This window comes from Mauremys mutica, chromosome 6 (assembly GCF_020497125.1).
Source record: "Mauremys mutica isolate MM-2020 ecotype Southern chromosome 6, ASM2049712v1, whole genome shotgun sequence".
Classification (NCBI taxonomy): Eukaryota; Metazoa; Chordata; order Testudines; family Geoemydidae; genus Mauremys; species Mauremys mutica.
Window position 1 is genome coordinate 82650391 of NC_059077.1, and position 19164 is coordinate 82669554.

Genomic DNA, 19164 nt, shown 5'->3' on the forward strand with positions numbered 1-19164 from the left:
CACAAGCCATATACCTGCCCCAAATACAAACTAAAGCATATCTTTTAGAAAAAAATTCCACTCATGATTTTAAAATTGTCAGTGATGGAGAATCCATCACAAAGTTGTTTCAATGGTTAATTATCTTCACTATAAAAAATGTACATCTTATTTCTAGTCTGAATTTGTCTAACTTCAACTTCCAACTATTGGATCGTGTTATACCTTTTTTTGCTCTTTGATAGGCTCAGGGCACTTAGTCTATTTAGCTTATCACTATAAGGCACATTTTCTAATCCTTTTATCACTCTCAGGGCTTTTCTTTGAACCATCTCTAATTTATCAACATCCTTCTTGACTTGTAGACACTAGAACTGGACTGAGTATTCCATCAGCAGTCACACCAATGACAAATACAGAAGTAAAATAACCTAGCTACTCCGTTCAAGATTCCCTGTTTATGGATCTAATGATCACATTAGCTCTTTTGGCCATAGTGTCATAATGGGAGTTCATGTTCAGCTGATTATCCAACACACCTCCCAACACTTTTTCAGTGTCACAGCTTTCCAGGATAGAATCTCCCATCTTATATGGCCTACATCCTTTGTCCCTAAATGTATACATTTACACTAAGCCATATTAAAATGCATGTTACCAAGTGATCTGGATCACTTTGAATCAGTGACCTGTCCTCTTCCTTATTTACTATGTCTGCAAATTTTATGTCATCTGCAAACTTTATTAGTGACAATTTTATGTTTTCTTCCAGGTCATTGATAAAAATGTATAACTATTATAGGACCAAGAGCTGACCCCTGTGGGTGGAAACACATCTGCTCAATGACATTTCCCTATTAACAAATATATTTTGAGACTATCAGTTAGCCAGTTTTTAATCCATTTATTGTGTATCATGATAACTTTAAATCATTTTAGTTTTTTAATCATAAATGTTATGTAGTATCAAGTCAAACACCTTACAGAAGTCTAACTATTAACATTAACACTATTACCTTTATCAAACAAATTTATAATTTCATAAATAAAAATATATTTGTATTAGTTTGACTGGGTCTGTTTTCCATAAACTCATGTTGATTTGCATTAGTTACATTACTCTCCTTTAATTCTCTGATAATTGAGTCCCATATCAGCCTCGCCATTCTCTTGCCTGAGATTGATGTCAGGCTAACAGGCCTAAAACTACCCCAGTCATCCTGTTTACCCTTTTTTTTTTAAATGGCACACTGGTGTTCTTCCAGTCTTTCTTACAGCTTTGATACTGAAGTCTCTTTCTATTATAATTCATTATGCTGCTTTAACTTTTTGTGTTGGGAAATGAGGTTTTGCCCACTGTAATCCATTATTCTACAGTTGCCAAGTTATTTTGAAGTGGATTTCAGTGAACTAGAAGATTTTTTATATAGACAGACTGACAGAAGTTTTCCAGCCTGTCTGATAATTTGACTGGCTGTACAGTACAAATACTGAGCATTTTAATAATTGGAGCTCTTTGTGCAATTTTTCTTACAAATATAATTCAGCTCTCTTGAACCCACTGTAGACTGACTGCAAAGCCTCTTCCTCCATTTGATTCATCATATGGTTGTGGCTTAGAGTTTTGACTCATTAGCTCTACAAAAGAATAACTGGCAATTATGGTCAGATTAAATGTCCTGTTCCACTCCTTTTGCTCCTTTTGATATGAAAGGAGCAAAGATTTGCTTCAGAGTTGCAGGAAGGCATGTAACTGGTTGCTATGCTACCTATGTCTGCAGAGTGTCAGGAGCAATGTCAATTGTGCACTGTGCTCCAACTAATGGATGGTCCAGCTGGCAGTGCCCAGGCTGCTCTAATCTAAGCTAAGGCTGGGGTGGAGCTAGGCAGAAAATGAGGGAGCTGTATCCAGCTCTGCAATGGCTCCTCCATGCTGCTTTATGTTTATGCCTAGCAAAGAGCAAATTTAGGCTGTGATAAGGCAAAGGTCTGCCATATTCTAGGCAATTTTTGATATTCTCTAAGTTTAATACTGCTTTGGTGATTTTTATTCACTCAGACATATTTCTTTTGTACCTTTTCATTATATGTTGTGCATTTGTTTCTATACAATTGCCAATGAAATTCTCTTTTATTTAAATCTAAACTAAATCTAAACTGACTAATTGGGTGGCCTCAGAGTAGAACTGGTCAGAAATATCGCCTCAAAATGTTTTTTTGATGAAAAATGCCATTTTTGTCAAAATTGTAATGTTTTGAAAAACTTGTTGACTTTGACAAAAATTCCTGCAGGTGGTAGGGGAACTGAATTGAAACCTTTTTAGGGAGTGGGGAGAACTCATCATTTTGTATTTTAAAATTTCATTTTGAATTTCATTTTAATTTTTGTAATTTTTATATTTTTATTATTTTACATTTCTTTGCATGTCAGCAGCTACTACTAATATGTCATAATGTGACATACTACTGAACTGTTCTATATTATAATAAGTTGAAATACTCTATTATTTTTATTTTATCTTTTTTGAGGGCCATTAGGGGCAGCATTTAAAATCATTTGTCCGTGTCAAACTGTTTCATTTCCATGCAAACAGGAGACACTTTGTTCTAGAAAAGAAGATAAGATGTTTCAATCAGTACTAAGCAGCTGCCCTTAATGCTATTAAAAATAGAATAAGATAAAAACTGAATATTTCAACTCTTATACTATGTCACATATGACATCTCATTAACAGAAGTGTATCTGATGTGTTACTACTACTGACTTTTCATGAAATAATGGCACCAAAACTAATTAAAAAATGCTGAAAATTCGCGTGAAATGAGAATTCCGAGTTTCAATCAGCTCTACCTCATTGAATAAACAAAGTATTCTGGCCTAACAAGGGAGACTGAGAAAGGAAGAGAGAAAGGACATGGAAAAAGACATTGTGGTCTTCCTCTGCCTAGAGTGCCACAGGAGTTCTGGCAAGAGATACTGCAGGCCTGGGGGAAACTGAATGTTTAAAAAATATAATGTGGCTAGTCAGAGCATGGGGCCCTGCGGATGTTCAAGTTGGAAGTAGAAATTGGTGATAAGTATTTCTTTGATGCAGTTTTATTTACAAAGAATGTACAAAGTCCTGTGTCTCTGATTCCAGAAGGACCCAAGGACAAAAGGAGCAGTTTTCAATATGGTTTTAACTCACCCCATAACAAGGTTTCACCCAGCTCACTACAATACAACAGCGACTGTACCAGGCACTGTTAGGATCCATGTTTAATCTTGTATTAACTATGTATTTTGAGTGGTGACTTTTCATTTTGTATCAAAGCCTTGACACTTTAGATTAACACTGAGATCAGCTAGTTACTGTCTTTCCCAGAATATAACAATTCATTTAGTTTGGACCATTTAAATAATCTTCTTGTCTTTGTTTACTTATGTTTCTGAGAAGTCATGACTGTATAGGCTGTAACACCCTCCACCATAATCTAAATACACAAGAAACCAAAGATAATTTTGCTGTTGATTTTTTTATGTGAATTGTTCAATGCACATGTTTCAGCTCCCTAACCCTTTCCCCATCCACTTTTCACTATTCAAATTCATGCCACCTACCTTCTGCCTGAAAACTTACCTTTACATCAACACTCAACAAAATCTAAAAGCGTATTTTTAGAGCTGTTATCATCTTATTTCTTTGTAAAACCTACTTATCTGCAGGAATGTAAGAACTAAACAGCCAAGATGGTGAGGCAGAAGATGTTTGTAATTGTCTCAAGTGGAAACACTTTTAGGCTTATTTGAAGACATCAAAAACTGTTGCAATCTATACATGGTAAATAATGGAAAGATGTATGTAGTGTAGGAAGGGGAAAAGTTTTAAGTGTGGCAAAACAGAGAATAAAAAGAAAACAGGGTGGATCAGAAAAAAATAAACTAGGGATTTTTTTCAGAAGAATAAACAAAATAAAATATTGGTCCAATTCTTTTTGTTCTGAACCTGTAGATGTTATATACACAGAGCTCCTGTTGAATGCAATTGGAATTACAAGTGCATAAGGACTGCAGATTTCAAAGCCTGAGGTAAATTATTCAGCTGTGCAACCTGATTATATGTTGGCCAATACATTCCATTTGTATAAACTGTTAGAAAGTAAAGTTGGGTAAGCAGCATCAGATAAGTTCCCTGAATGCTAGTTAATATAAAAAGGATATTTGTTGCTGCCATTTCATGTATATGTGACTTAAAAAAAAATACCATGTTTAAAACATAAGACAGGAGTAAGGAGTGAAAGCTTTCAAAAGAGGGTAATTAGATAATGGTCACAGATAGCAAGACCAACTCTACAGAGGAAGCACATTGCTGGGTTTTCAACTAATCCACAATTGATTTGTTTTCAACTTTGCTTTAGTTTTTTGGCAAAGCAAAGTTCTTAGCATATGCCGGAGTCACAAATAACATAGCTCAAAAGAAAAAAGGCTGCCAAACTACAGAAAACCAACTTCTTAAATAACTTTGTATGCTGACGCATTGTTAGGCCAATTCTGCTTTCATCTTTTCAGATAAAGTGACTTGGAGGACCATAAAATGATTGCTGGCAGGCTGCTCGGTGCAGAGGGGAGAACAAATAAAAATGTTATGATCTCAAAGCCCTTAAGGGGACTAAATACTCTGTCCATATAAGTTTTATGTATGTGCCTCACAATGTTTTTTGCAAATATTAGCTGGATTTATTTCAGCTTCAGGGAGAAAATTTAACTTCAAATCTATAGCAAACACAATCATATACTGAACTATTGGGTTAGTATACTCACTCTTGGGGTCTGATTCCGATTCAGATTAATTAACTATATTGCAGTCAGTGGAGTTATGACATTGTGAGACACTGTAAGATCGGATTCAGGTCCTCAGATCTTAAAAATTAACAAAACAATCTCATAAAGCTTTGAATTTATATATTTTTTCTCAAGTAAACTGTTCTTGACAAGCAACCTAACCCTACCCATATCTTGTGCAGAGTGCAGTCCGTGGTCTCTCTCAGACCAAGTAGGTGTTGGCGTGGGAAGCTTGTTTATCTCATTTACTGATCTGTGATCATGGTCGTCCTTAAAAAGAGAGGAGAAGAGTTCTCCTCATCCTTTCCCACCCACCCCATTCTCCAGACTGGTTGATTAATCCCTTCCAGTCTATCTTTATTTTAAAAATATTTGTAGTACCCACACTTTCACATTAAAAGGGCTAATATACTTGAAAATGGTCCTTATTCTTTTCACGTGACAACTTGTGCTTAAGATGAAAATAATGTTGTTTTTTTGTTTAAATTGCAATAGAAAAAATCAAACAGATCTCATGTTTCTAAATCTTTAAAGCATTTCTTGGAAAGGTAAAAAGCAAATTATTGTACCAGAAAACATTTTAACTCTGTCTTTTAGCACAACCTCAGACAATTTGCACAAATTATGCTGTCACTCCCTGTGCTTCTTCCTTTAAACAATCTACCCCCTGCTTTCCTTTATACTTTTCAACAAGTAGCAAATAAATCAATTAATGCCAATCAAATCAGTTAGAAAATCATCAAAGCACCATATATAAAAATATTCATAACTCTCCCATAGAAAACATAGAAAACTCATTTACTAGTAATGAAATTATGTTTTACCTTCTTAATATATGATTCAATATCTACATAATTATCTAAACTACAGATTAACTAATTGTATTATAGAAGACAGAGGAAGTTTAGAGGTGACAATGGAACATCATCTTCCTCTGGCATAAAGGAGTGTACAATTTGGGGCTGTCCAGCCTAGCACTTCAAAAAATTTGACTAATACATTTTTCAAACAATATATTTACTGATACTGTCTAGTTCTATTTCCTGTTCTTTCTTCTCAGTGCTTTCAGGAGGAATGGTGCAGTTTGCCTTAAAACAATCACTAAAATGTATGTATATACACTGGCCAAGATTTTCAAAAATAGATTTTTACGGCTATGTTTAGGCACCTAAATATATGGCTTGATTTTTCAAAAGTGCTGAGTACCATTTAACTCCTATTGACTCCATTTCACAATGATTTAAATCTTTAACTTCACAAATAGTTTTGAGTACTCTGAGACCTCTGTGAACCATTTGCAAAAAAATGAGGTGAAATTCAGTGACTAAACCACTGTGAATGATTTGCTCAGCTCTATGCCTATGCACTTTGCTCAGCAACTATGCATTCGCATGCTTCTCCCATTTTTGTTCTTGTGCCATTTTCCATGCCATCTGTCATGCTTCAACAAACGCTTTGAATCTTCTCAAGAACCAAATTACCTCCCTTTCTTCTTTTCAAATCCATCCTTAAAACCTCTCACCTCTTCTGTTAAGCCTTTCAGTGATAATTTCTCCATAACACCAACTCCACTTCAAACTTGCTATCTCTTCTGGTCTTTTACCAGTATATGTCTCACTTATATTACCATTATCTGAATTACATAGTAAACTACTAGGACAAGGAATAAAAATGTTTTTGTCTTATGTTTGTACAGCACCAGTCCCATTAGGCATAAAATAAATGATAAGGAATTACAATGGGAATGTATTTTTTCATGCAAAGGATTCAGCATTCGAGGCCTCTTACTCCCTTCCCCACAAAGTCATTAACGATAATATGAAATACATGGCCTCATTCTGATCTCAGATTGTCTTTACATTGGTGGTACTCTTATGATTTCAGTGGCCCTAATCCTGAGTTACACTGATCCAAGCCCAGAATCAGGCCCAGAGACATAGCAGCGCCTCACTTTTGACTTTGTCTTGCCACTTTCAGCTGTAAATTTTGCCTGGGCTCCAGGAAGGGGCTTTGTTCCAGTTGGGGTCAGGTAGGCACAGTGACAACATTGAGGCTCCTGTGCACTGCAAATATGCCAGATTTGGTTGGAGGAGAGGGCTGTAGCTTTATGCTGTTGGAAAGAAGCAACAAGGAGGAAGTGGAGTGGCAGGATAGTGGCAAATAGTTTCTGGGTTTCGCTGCAGATAGGGATGGCTGGGCACCTGGTATCCACTCCTGACAAGGGTGTTCGTGGTGTAGTGGGTGAGAGTGAACTGGGGGTGAACCTGTCTCCCCCCTGCACTGCTACCCAGTGTCTATAATCCCTTGCATTCACAAATGCACCCACTGCCACCCAGCCCCTTGCCTCCCACAGGCACCCCCACCTCCTGGCACCAAACACGCTGTGCCTTCCACTCTCCTCAGCATTGCCAATTGATTCCCTCACCTGTTTCCCATGGCAAGGGAGCAGGCATGGGACAGGAAACTCCAAGCGTGATGGGAGAAACAATAATTTGAGAACTTCTCTGTTAGATGATAAGAAATCCTGAGTGATGGTCAAAAACTCTATCATGGTCAGCGTAAACTTAGCTATCTCTTGTCTATGTAGGTTTTTATACTATGCTCATCACCATGGTATCTGAACGCCTTCCTATAAGGCATTCAGCAATATGATTACACATCTGTCACATGTTGACAGGGCTGGCTCCACCATTTTTGCCGCCCCCACCCCCAGCAAAAAAAACCCAACAAAAACTCCAGACTATGCCACGCCAAGAATAACCAGAAGGTCTCCCCTTAGCATGTGCTGCCCCAGGCATGTGCTTCCTCCACTGGTGCCTGGAGCCAGCCATGGATGTTGATTGTTCACTCACCCTGTCCCCTGTGGGAGAAACATGTGCAGTGCAGTGTCTTGTGTTGGTTGGGTTTTTCTTTCTTTCATGTCTAGTAAATGAACCTCATGAACTGGGATGCTTATTTTGTAGTTACACAATAACTCTATCAAAACAAAAATACTGATAAGCCCCCCCCTAGGATAGAAATGTAGGTGTGCTGTTTTGATGGTGATTTATGACTCTTTTATATTATGGCACATAGTTAAAGAGCTGGAAGAAGTTTGAAACAAATAAAACCATCAAGGATTCTTGAAGATTGTATTATAAACCCTATTAGATAAGAAAGAAATTTTGTTTTCTGGAGATTATACAATAGCTACTTTACACATATGAGAATGAGATGAATGGGTGAATCCTCAATATGCCTTTATGACTGGTTAGATTGTGAAGGGAACAGCCAACGTGGTCAGTAATGGACAATCGAAAAGAGAGGAAAAAGTTTTGCTCTTTAAATACCTGGTCAACATGTCAATAGCATTCATCAGACTCCTTCTGTTGGTCTTTGTTAGCGTCTACTAGTTGGTAACTAGATAGCTAAAATCCTATACTATACCATAAATAATATTGTTGTATCTGAGAGTCTTTTAGTTTGGAAGTTTAGTAGCTCCAGGAGCTAGTAGGTCAAAGGACCTATTTTTATTTTCCAAAACCTAATTTACCGGCAGGAATCATATGACCCAGCTGAACTTTTCCAGCTGAATTCCTGAAGTTATGGGATTATTGTCTAACGTCTTCCACAAGTGTTTTTGTCCATTTCTTTTGTTTTTTATTGTATTAAAATGTTAACAAAAATAATGCATGCTGTATACCATTTATGGGCAAGAAATTTAATCTTTTCATGAATAAGGATTGGCTTAGGTAGACTTTTCTTAACTTAATATGAGGTTATATTTAAGAAATAAAGTTAAAATTAAATAGCAAAAATATGGCCATAATAAAGGGCATGCCACATACAGCACACAGCAGTTCCACTTGACAAACCATTTTATAAGCCAAAAAAAGAGAGACATCTTTTTAGGGAACTGAACTACTGTAATGTTCAATAAATCAGGAAGTTGTCAAAATTTCTTCCATGAAGAATTTGAAAGGAGCTTTGGAATGTTTCTTTTGTGAGGGATTACCTTTGATCGTTCTGGTTTCTAAGAGCATCCCTGTCCTGGATTTGTGATGCTGAATAAACTAATACTTTGTCATGAGCTTTCTTGAAGTACAACAACTTAGAAATGGCCTCAAAGAAATAGCAGACATCTTTAGTATAAATAGCTGTCACTAAACCTTGAATTGATGGAGTCATGAAGCTTCATGGAGTTTCAATGGGGTTATTTCATATTTACAATTTTGTAAATCAGAGCAGAATATGGCCCTGTGGCAGATGTCTAAACCAACCAAAATCGGTCATATTTGAGCGTGAAGAATCAAATCAAAATAAACTGAGGGATTCAGCAGATCAGTTTTTAGATTTTTTCTGCAGAGGTAAGTACATATAAAAACAGTGATCTTTCGAGTTGTAGTTTATTGTTATTATTGCTAAGTAGTAATGTCATTGTCTCCCTATATAAAGCTAAATAATACTACTTGTTGGAAGAAGTTTATAAACAAAGCAGAATCAAAGTAAAATAGACTACAAATAACATCTTTTGAAGTCCATTCGTTATGTTTTAAAAGTGAAAAATATTTTATGGCATTCTGAATTTCTGATTTTTAATTGGTCAATAGGTGTTGAAGCCAGGAAGTATATGATATGTCTGATGCAATTCAGAGAGTATCAAGCTCTTTCTGCTGGAGCCCCTAAGGGCTGGAGCACAATACAGGGGTCCTAATAGCTGTGGTTTCAGACAGGATTGTCCCTTGGCACTGCATTGCAACCTCCTTGCAAACCCTAGTGTAAGGGGTATGCTGGGGTGGCACTAGGGGCACGAGGAGGAAGGATTGCAGTGGAGATTTCAAGCATCTCTGTAGCTCACAGACACACTACCATAACTTAGACCAGGGGTGGAGACCCTTTTTTCTATCATGGGCAACTGACTGACTGAAGAAATCAATTGTGGGCCACAAACCTGAGCCCAAGCCCTCCCCACCATGGCCACTGGCCCCAATGCCTGCCCCAGGCTAGCCCCCGCAATCCCAGTAGTGTTGCCAGGCATCCAGGTTCTGACTGGAACGCCCAATCGAAAATGGATCCTGGTGGCTCCATTAGAAGTCCAATTGGCAGGGGAAGCTCCACATGCTGGCTCTGCGTGCTCCCCAGGGCTGCTTCACAGCTCCCATTGGCCAGGAACTGTGGCCAATGGGAGCTGCAGGGGCAGCGCCTGCTGGTGTGATTAGTGCACATTCTGCAGAGCCACCTGGCCATGCATCCACCCAGGGGCCAGACATGCCAGCCACTTCTGGGGACAGCGCAGAGCCAGGGCAGGCAGGGAGCCTACCTTAGCCCCACTGTACCACCAACCAGGAGCCACCAACCACCTGCCCCAGGTCAGAAGCCACTCCTGCACCCAAACTCCCTCCTGAAGCCCACACTCCCTCCTGCACTCCAACCCACTGCCCCAGCCCAGGGCCCCCTACTGCACCCTGAACCCCTTGGTCACACCCCCTCCTGCACCCCCAACCCCCTGCCCTAGCTCTACAGCTAAAGCCCTCACCCCCTGCAGCACCCCAATCTCTTGCCCCAGCCTGGAGCCCCCTACCACACCCTGAACCCCTCAGCTGAAGCCCCTACTGCACCTCAATCCCCTGCCCCAGCCAGGAGACCCCCTCTTGCACCCTGTACCCCTCATTTCTGGCCCCCACCCCAGAGCCCACACCCCCAGCTGGAGCCCTCACCCCCTGCTGCACCCCAACCTCCTGCCACAGCCCAGGGAAAGTTAGTGAGGGCCGGGGAGAGGGAGGATGGGTTGGAGTGATTAGGGGGCAGGGCAGGGACCTCTGAGAAGAGGTGGGGCCACAGCCGCCACAGCTCTGGAGCACTGGGAAGGTGAGCAGCATGCTAGTCTCCCCAGTCCCGGAGTGCCAGGAGGGCGGTTCCGTCACAGCCCCCCCAACCCCAAATGGAGCACAGGGGGACCGGAGGAGCCGTACGCTGCAGCATGGCGGTAAACAGGAGCGGGGGTGGGGTCTGGGCAGGGCGGAGCATGGGTTGGTCAATGCCTGGCTGTTTGGGCCAGTTGAAATTGAGCAGCAGGCTGAATCCAGCCCATGGACAATGGATTCCCCATGCCTGATTAACTCTCAAGGTGATGTACATTATGCCAGGGGCTAGTCCAACTGTTAGACCAGCCCCAGGGCTGTGTCCTCTGTTCTTCACCTCTAAGAAGCTCACACATTAATTTCATGTAATTCCAACCTTCTTTCCTAAAGAACCAGATTGTTCTGTAGTGTAGTCAATAATCTACTCCATACAGATTTGAGACCTTTCTTGTGTGGTAACAGTGGGCATCACAAAGCTGTATTGCTCAGTCTGTGAAGTACAGTGCCTAGGAGCCTACAGATCTGCAAATGTGTAACATCCTAAGTAAAAAAAAAACTACGTTGTGTTCACTATACCCAAGTCCTGTCTTGTCTCCCTCGAGAGAGATACTGCAATACCCTGCCCTATATTCAGTAGTACCTAGCTCCCTCTGTCATTCCTTTGATTTTTCACAAAGTAAGGTACTCCTCCTCCTAAGATTGTCAGGCTGCTAAATGGGGTCTTGCCAGCATATTAGCATGGAGCATCTTATAAGGAAATCAGTTGTGATGCCAAATGCATTATACATTTTTGAAAATGGAAGTGACTAAATACTTTAAAAACAGTAGGGAGAACGGGCCAAATTATGCTCTGAACTATACAAACATAAATCTGTAGTAGTTATGGTGGATTAGATACAGGTCATTTATGAAGTTGTAGTTAAGAGCAGAATTTGTTCAAAATCCTGGGGTAGGCATAGAATCATAGATATCATAGAAAATCAGGGTTGGAAGGGACCTCAGGAGGTCATCTAGTCCAACCCCCTGCTCAAAGCAGGACCAGTCCCCTACACATTGCTGGGTGCAGGCCCAGAGCATGTCTCATTATGGCATGGCACTGCAGCCACCCTACATTAGTTTCCCCTCATCTTCTATGATTCTCTCAGCCTGGTTCTGTTGCTGAGGTGACTTAGCATTTCAGTTAAGAAAAAGGTCCACTTCTTCCAGGGTAATAAAATCGAAAGGAAAAACATCAGCCTTCCTTCCCAGATGTGTGGCAGGTGCAGTCCTTCCTCTAAGGGTCTCTCCAGTTGCACAAAGTCTCCAGTCTCTTTTCCCTGGGCTCAGTGTCCATGTTTTCTGACCTCAAGTCATTCTCTTCTTCCTTCCAATTAACAGTAGGGGTTGCTGCACCTTCTATCAGTGCTGTGGCATAGGGGAAACCTACACCCACCCTCTGCTCTGGGTTTCCACAACCCTGGGAACCCTAAACAAGTGGGCTATCTGCCCAATAACTCAAATCCAAACTCACTTCATTTTTTTTACCAAGGCATCTTCCTATGTGCCAGCCTATCCTTTCTGGAGAGTCCTTTCCCTTAGGCCTTTTCTAGTTACAGTCCTGGGCTCAAATGCCTTTTTGCTTAGGACAGGATAATCATAGCCCTCCTTCTTGGGGCTCGTCTTCACTTCTGACAGCCTTCTCCACCCCTCTAGGGTAGACATCCCTGCCTGCAGGTCTTTCCTGACTTTCTTATAGAGAACCAACTCCTAGGACGGCTCCTCTATGAGTCCCTCTCAGCCCAGCTCTCCCCCTTCTACTGCCTTTCTCCCATCTCCCATTCTACCCAGCTCCTGACAGTATTAATTTCTTCCAGCTAGGGCTGTGGGTTAGATTTGGCACAGGGGCAACTGAGCCCCAGCCATTTGAAGGTGACAGCTCACTCAAAATTAAGGCACAAAATTAAGTTTAAAGTATTGAGGAATGTCAAAGGAAACCAGAGTTGTCATTAGTTTTAAAATATATTTAAATCAATGGAAAAATGTAACTAACTTATAAGCAATGGGGTGCTATATAAGGTGTAGAGGCAAGATCCTGCAAACCCATGTTCCTTGTGAGTAGTACTAACCCATACAAACTGTCCATTGCCATCAGTGAGATGATTTGTGTAAAGACTGCTCACATAACCTAGAAATGCTGTAGTATCAGCTTCCTAAAGGTAAAGATATTTTTGGAACAAATACAGCATAATGATGCTGCTGTTAGTGCTGAAGAAACACTGATGCCAAGGAAAAGCAAGAATTGCTTACCTCAGCGTCCTGTTTGTAACTCTATAAATCTTGTTTTCTCTCAGCTCAACCTCTCATATAGAAATAGATCTACGTTTTCCTTTATAAAAATTCTATAACAAAGATGAACAGAAGCAATAATTTCCCAAAGAATGATATACCAAAATAGACCCCAGAAATAGAGGCTATCAACAAAGAGAATACAAAGAAAGTGAAAATCTCTAGTGCTTTAATAGTACCGTATTTGACGATCATTCTTTTTTTCAGGTTGCTCAAGAAGCAATTTTATACAGTGGTTACCCTTAACAAAGGCAAAATTGCCATGGTTTTATTTGTTATCTATTTCAATGTTATGTTGCAGTAGTACCCAGAGACCCCATCAGGAATCAGGGTCATGGCCCTGTTGTTGTGATAGACCCTGTGCAAAAAGGCAGGCCGTGGCTTGAACAGTTACAGATTAATAGATATAGGCAAGTCAGTATCTGCAGTGTTACTTAAACTTCCTTATATTGTAAAATGTGCTCCACACTTCGTCTGTGAAGAGGTGGGCAGCAATGTAAACTATTGACGTGGCCCCAATTATGTAAGCCTACATCTGAAACTATATTGTACTAGAGTTGCCACTAGGGCTGTTGCTTCATACAAGTTATAATTGTCTTCTCCACCCACAAGCTGCTGCTTCTACTGCCATTGTCACCATAACGAGCTGCTACATCAAGGAATCATCTCACACTGAAAAAGTAATGGTGTCCAGCTTTTTAGGTTAAGCTCCATGAAGAATGCTGCATGGCTAAGTACTTGGGAGAAAACCATGGAAAGAACCACCATCAGTGAGTCAAAAGATACTTGAGAGAAAGCCAGATGAGGCCAAAGGAGCTGGAGAGCAGCGAGAAAGCCAGAATGAGCCCAAATATCTACACAGCAGTTATAGAGCCATTTAGCCTGAGTAAGTTGACACAGGCTAGCCACAGTGAGTATATATTCCTTCTCTGCTCCTTATGTACTGGATTATATTGTGCCATTTGATTTTTCTTTGTGGTAAACACACAGATTCCACAGTGGGGTCTACTTCCAATTGCAGCTTTCCTTCAAAGCACCTGTCACCTCTGAAAACATGCCATATACTTTTAAAGTTGTCTTCATTGTCCACGGGCCACCCTCTTTTGCTCCTTGCACTTCAGCTATAAAATTCTGAACTTCACTTTGATCAGATCGATGGCTGGTATCACTGTGTTCCCCAAGATGGGTCAGTGGTACTTACTATCCACCACCACAAACTTCAGTAGGTGCCTATTTTTCAGTTCAGTGACTATGAGGTCACAGTTTCCTATGAGCTGCATTATGCTTTCATAGTGCCAGTTTTTTGTAATAGGTGTGTTAGATTCCAATTCACCTCTAGGAATCACATTATAGGAGGTCCCACTAGCCAGCTGAAATTGTGACAGGAGGCAGCGAGGCCAAATTTTAGCCAGAGTCCAGGTCATAGCACCCAGAGGAGGGAGCTGAGCCCAGTCAGCCCCACAACAGGCGCCACCTCCTAGGTGTGAGTGTGGCTCTCCAATGCCCCTCCCTGGACCTCCCATGGGGCAGGATCTGACCATCCCCCATTCCCAGTCATCCATCCCACAGGAGCAGGGCCCATCCCACCTTAGCTACTTTAAAAACTTGATCACCCAAAGCTGCGAGAGTTCATTCAACCGAATGTACAAAATGCCGGTTGCTTACCAAGTGGGAATAAGCTATGACAGGACTACCTTCCAAAAGTTTTTGCTACACATTTTGAGGCGATGAAGTCTCAAATTAACTGATGTGAGTCTTTTGCAATTATTTCCGATGAGTCCATAGATGAGCAAGACAATTATGTAATGCATGTTCTGTTTGCTTTTATTTCTGACAAGGCTGAATATGTGCAGTCACGAAAGCTAACAGTGCTTGCTGACAGCATTTATTTAGATGCTGTTAACTACACTACGGTTTCTCAAGAAACTACACTCAGTTTCAAAATACAGTGCGAACTTTGACAAAGTCTCTGCTTTTATAAATGACAATGCAATTTACATCACGAAATCTTTCAAATCAGTTCTCCAAGATCTAATGCCAAAAGCTGTCCATATTACATATAATGCACATAGAATTTCTCGTCAGTGAGCTGTGGAGGTGCAAGTTTGGTAAAGTTGATACCTGGTCAGCTACATTAAAATGATCTTTAAACTCTGCCCTAGCTGAAAACTTTGATACACTGCACATTGCAAACATGACTGAAATGGGGGAAACAAAAAAAATTGCACTTCCCCGAGCCAGTAATTACTCATTGGACTTCCTGGTTTTGGGCTATACAATACCATTCAGCTCACCTGAAGTACTACGCTGCATTCATCTCAGAAGAGCTGACACTGACACCAAAAACACAGGTTTTAACAGAACTGTCAGCTCTTCTAAACAATGCTCAGCTGAATGAGGAAAGTCAGTTCATTGCCAAGAATGCCACAGAACTCATGAACTTAATCGCTTGACTTGAATCTCGACATGTCACAATCCATCAAGCGTACAACAAAGTAATGGATGTTCTGTTTTGGGCAGAAGCCCAGTCAAATGAAAAGCACGCTGACAATGCTGAGTCAAATGCCAGTACTCAGAAGGTGTTTTTCTTGCATGGCAAAGACACTCAGACAATACTACCTCTATGGGGAAGAGTCAAGCAATGTAGCAAAACGGGCTCAAACGTTTCAACAACCTGCAGCAGGGGTCCTAAAAGCAGTGTGTAGTTTTGACTCAACACAAATGCACCTACTGGTGGTGCATTTAACCTTGCTTAATTCAATTCCTGGTTTTGATAAAAATTGTAGGCTGGAGATGCCTGCTTACAAAAATATTATGAACGAAGCGGACTGCAGTTTGCCTGTGCTCAATGGAAAGCAGTGCGAGATGGCAGTGGAAGGCAATATGGGGGATTCTGCCTTGCACTGAGTTCCAGTGGAAAACAGAATCCCCCATCTTACAAAGCTAGCTCAGCACTATCTGACAATTTCAACAAACTCCGTGGATGCAGAGAGAGCAGTGTCTAAACATGGACAAGTGTTTTCAGCACAGAGTCAGGGAATGAGGAAAGAGACAGTTGCTGGAGGCTCCATGCTGACATTCAATTAAGGACATTTGAAACGAGAATGTTTTTTCATTTGTTTTTGTTAACTTAAGGCTGTGGTTCTCAAGTTTGAAGCTACCAGCTGAGATCACAACCCTACAAAACTGTCTCAGATGCCTAAATCTACCAATCAGGGAGTTGAGCCCTGAGTGTTATTTGCTGTGGAGTGATGGGGGCAAGGAGTGTGGAAGGGTGTGCGGAATTTTCTGCAGCCCGGAGAGGTATCCAAGTCACATATGCAGAGGAAGAGTAAGTCTTGTCCTCCCAAGACAGCCAGGACTGGCAGCTAGGTGCCCCTGGCTGTGGTGCTCCCAGCAGCATGGGGGAATATCAAACTCACCTCCGGGAACCTCCTGTGGCTACAGGAAGCTCCATAGTTGCTGCCTTCACAGTCCAGCTCCGAAGGAAGCACAGAAGTAAGGGTGGCAATCCTGCGACCTGCCCCCCACAACAGGTTTGTGATCCCCTACCATCCTCTTTTGGGTTGGGCCCCCCCCCCCCATGATTACAACAAATTGAAATTTCAAATGTAAACAGCTGAAAACATGAAATTTACCAATTTTCAAATCCTATGGCAGTGAAATTGATCACACTGGGCTGTGAATTAGGTTGGGCCGTACCCATTAAGGACACTTCAGTCTAATAATGGTCCATAGAAGAAACTCATCCCAGTAAGCCTTCCTGTAGATGCCTCAGCATCTAAGGGTGCCAGTGGCTACCCTCAGTGAGTCATCAAGCCATGTAAGTATATGTGATATGCTCATGTGACCCTGGACACCATCTTGAGCCAGTAGCTTTCCGCAGACTGGGCTGTGAGCTTTGTTTGAGACAGTAAATTTCTAGGTACATGGCAGAGGATATAAAAGATCCCTGAAATCTCTCCATTTTACCTCTTTCCATCCCTGATTCTATGGACTGTAGATTTACAACAAAAAGGAGCATTTCAACTATGGACTGGGGATCTTCTAATCTTTTGGAAGTTACCAGAGAGACTTTACAAGCCAGCAGTCTTTGCCATTGCTGCTAAAAAGTGAATATCAGACCTTTGGAATTATTTTGATGTATATGATCTTTTAACCATTATTAACTCTTGTTCTTTCTTTTTATTCTTTATTCTTTTTATTAAACCTTTAGATGTTAGTGACTAAAGGAGTGATGGCAGCATAATTATTGGGTAAAATTTGAGTTATAGCTTGACCTGGCTATGTGGCTAATCTCTTGGTATTAGAAGAACTCTATGGTTGATTAAATTGGTTTTCAGTAGCTAGTCATCATGAAGTCCAGTGTCTGGGTGGTGAGACAAGGGCTGGAATGCCCAAGAAGACTGCATTTTTGACTTTGTGTTAATCAGTGTGGTGATTTACTTTTGTTACTATCTAATGGTAGAACTACACGTAGTTTGGGAGTGAGTCTAACCCATTTCTCAGCAGTTTGTCCTGAATCTGGAATTCTCAGCAGTGACCCACTGATGCATGGTGACAGTGGGGATGGGTTGTGATTGTGGAAAAGTAACTAGAACTAAATTTCAGAGTCAGGGAATTGCCTGTGATGCTGTGTGCATATCCCTGTATTTTTATATTAATTAGAATAGTTTTTATTGGGGCGTGGGGAATGAAGTGAATTGATTTGCCTGAGGAGGAAATTGATTGTGTATAGGGCAACAATTGTCTTTGGGGGAGACTTGATTTTGAGCGGACAGAGAAAGAGAAAGGAGTAGCATGTACTGAGAGTGGCAAGGGGCGAGGGGAAGAGTGCTGTAAAGAGGAACAAAAGGGACAGATTCTTTTTTCAGAAAGAACAAACAAGGAATTTTACTGCATTCTATTAATTGTGCTTTTCTATAGTTGCGATACAATCAACTGTAGCAGCTGGCACAGGGATGATGTGTGTGTCTGAGCATTACTGGAAGGTCAAGAGGAGACGTGGTCCATGAGATGGCTTCACTACTAAGAGGTGGGCCGTATTATGAAAGAGCCCCGACCATAGGGAATATTTAGAATATTATAATTTTTTACCTTGACAGTGATGAATATAAAATCAAAATATAAACAGCAGACCCAGCCCCTTTTCAGCATGTCCCTGACATGATTATTATTCCAGTTGTTCTATTGGGACCAAATTCTGTCCAGCAACAAACATAAGGCTCTGGGCAGATGTACCTGGAAGAGGCTACTCCATCTTAATGGCTTCTGCAACCCCCCCTATATACTCAGCTTGATCCCATAGGTACAAGCATTTATCAGTGACTTTCCCTGCCCTATTCATAAACCCCACCCATACTTCACCACTCGCTTGTCCCTTCGCTTTGCCAGGCCGTAGGCCCTTGCAAGGCTTAGCTCTGTATCACAAAGGGCAATTGTGCCCCTTGTAAGGCTCCGCAAACTCCAGTCTCCCTTTTGTGCAGTCGAATTTCACTGGTACCACTGCTAAGGCAGCCTCTGTAGCCACAGAGGCAAAAACAGGATTTGTACCTTGTTGTGGTTTGAATTTTCATGTATTTTACATAAAGGCTTCTTTAGAGTAATGAAGAAATAGTTTCTATTTCTTGCAATATTTCAGACTTTACTCAGTTTTAAATGTGTGCATGTTTGCTCTTGAAAGGGGTACTGGAAGAAATGGAAAGTGAAGTCCCATTTTTATTCAAAGACCCAGTGGGCACACAAATGCCATTTGAACGTCTTTCCATTAACCTCAGCTCTGACCCAGAGACTATTCTCTGTAGTCAGCATAACTTAATTATGGCCTTCCCTAAGAAACCACAGAAAATTGTGCCAAAGTATGCATGCTACTTTTACAAAGTAGTCTCCTTTGGGGATAGCTGAAACCACATCATTTAAGTTTGAGATTTGTGCTTGAATTTGAAGTGAAGTCATGGCAAGGTACAGATATTGCCAGTAAATACGAAACCACTCATTTTTTTATTATTTATAACTTTTCCCAAGATTATACAGTTAAATGAGACCTTCACTTCTGATCTAAAAGGAATCCCAGAAAACTTTTTACAAGCACAGGTACACTAATTGAACACTGTCTAGATAGCTAATTATTGTTTACAGCTCATTTGGGAGGAATATCACTGGGGGGAGCTGCTTGAGTGGAATTATTTATGCTAATTA